The following is a 1,985-nucleotide window of genomic DNA, read 5'->3' as shown; positions in this document are numbered from 1 at the left end:
CCTATGCTCCTTTTAATTTGTGGAAATAAATTATCTGTAAAGAAATGCATATAAATATTGAAATATAAAAATTAAAAGTAAATATATTACCACAAATAGATTAAACTCAGAAGTGTATATTCTCAGTTCCACTTCCTGCACCGTTTTTAAATTATAATAAATCTCTTTATTTTTAATAATGTTAGTCTCAATTTTTTTAATTTTTTGCTCCTTGATCTTTGGCTTTCACTGAAATAATTAATTTATGCGACGGAAAACACAGTAACAGTCAAATGTAGTTGTTTCACTCTTTCATATGCAAATGAAACCCTTTATCACACATTGAGTACATCAACAGTCATTTTACCGGTCATTTGACCGTCATTATTGATGGATTTATCCATTAACTACTTTTTTTGCAATTTTTAAAGAAAAATGTTGCAAGTGTGTTAGTAAAATCATTTTGTATGTGTTAGTTTCGGTCATACATTTCTTGTAGGGAAATTATGACAAATTATAACTTACCACTTGTTAAATATCTTAACATTTTCACATTTACATAAGTTTATATTTTTACCCAGCTTTATTCAAACGTTTTATTAAAAATTACTTTTTACTTTTTTATAATTTACACTATTAGGCTTAATTTAAACACTATTTCTTTTTGGTATCTTGTTTTTTGTGTATTGATAGGTTGATATTATTAGTAGAACGTAAAGAAAACTACGAAAATGATCAACAATGTAGTAACCACATAATAACGGTAAACCATTTTTGTTTTTTCTCACTTGCACACAAGAAGCAAAAAGAGAATAGTTTTCTTCTTTTTTCTTCTTTTCTATTCTTAACAAAGTCATATTGACACTAGGGTTCTATAGTTGAAACGAAAAGTCGACTTTTTGCATTTAGTTAAGAGTCGACTTTTCGCGTTTAGTTAAAAGTCGACTTTTCGACTTTTTGCATTTTATGAAAAGTCGACTTTTCGACTTTTGCATTTTATGAAAAGTCGACTTTTCAACTTTTCGACATTTTGCATTTAATTAAAAGTCGACTTTTCGACTTTTTCCGACTTTTCGACTTTTTCCGACTTTTTTCGACTTTTTTGACTTTTCGAATATTTTCGACTTTTCCGACTATTTTCGACTTTTTCCGACTTTTCGACTTTTTTCGACCTTTTTCGACTTTTTCCGACTTTTTTCGAATTTTTCCGACTTTTCGACTATTTTCGACTTTTTGACTTTTCGACTATTTTCGAGTTATTCCGGCAATTTTAGAGTTTTTGACTCTTTTTCTCAAATTTGGCGAGGGGTCAATATTTGGCGAGGTGGATCAAAGGATAAAAAGGTCTTTTTTGAGGTTTTCATATTTCTTCCAAAGGAAAGAAATTTTGAACGGAAAGCACTGAGTTCAACCCCAGTCTGTGTCGACTTTTTATTTTTTTTATAAATATTCTATAAATAACTCTACTAAAGCTACGTTTCCGCATACACCGTAATCGGCACCGAAAAAGAAATTCCATATATTTGCACCGAAGAAAAATTCGTTTCACAAATCGGCAACGAAATTTGGGAACGAAACGGCACCGATTAGTAACGAAGAACCTGTTATTTGAGGCCGGAACGAAAACAAATTCAAGTAGGTTGTTTTCGGTGATGTAGCAACGAAATTATTTTATTTTCATTTCAAACTAAAAGGAAATTAAAATATATGAAAAAATAAATTTTCTTTCTATTTTTGTAATATTTTCATTATTTTTTCAATATGTATACAATTTTCCACTACACAATGACAACTAAAAAATAACTTCGTTTCAGTTTCTGTTATATATTGCAACGCATCCAACAGACATGAAAATAATTCAACATATCAAACAAAAATAAGTACTTTTTCTAGTATTATTCTGGTGATTTTTCTAGTGAATTTTTAAGCAAATATTTTGCTGGGCGCTACCAAAACATTTGTCGACTTTCAAATCGTATGCGATTTGATAATCGTGCAATTGTCAT

This window comes from Lucilia cuprina, chromosome 4, assembly GCF_022045245.1.
Source record: "Lucilia cuprina isolate Lc7/37 chromosome 4, ASM2204524v1, whole genome shotgun sequence".
Classification (NCBI taxonomy): domain Eukaryota; kingdom Metazoa; phylum Arthropoda; class Insecta; order Diptera; family Calliphoridae; genus Lucilia; species Lucilia cuprina.
Note: the sequence above shows the minus strand (reverse complement) of the source record.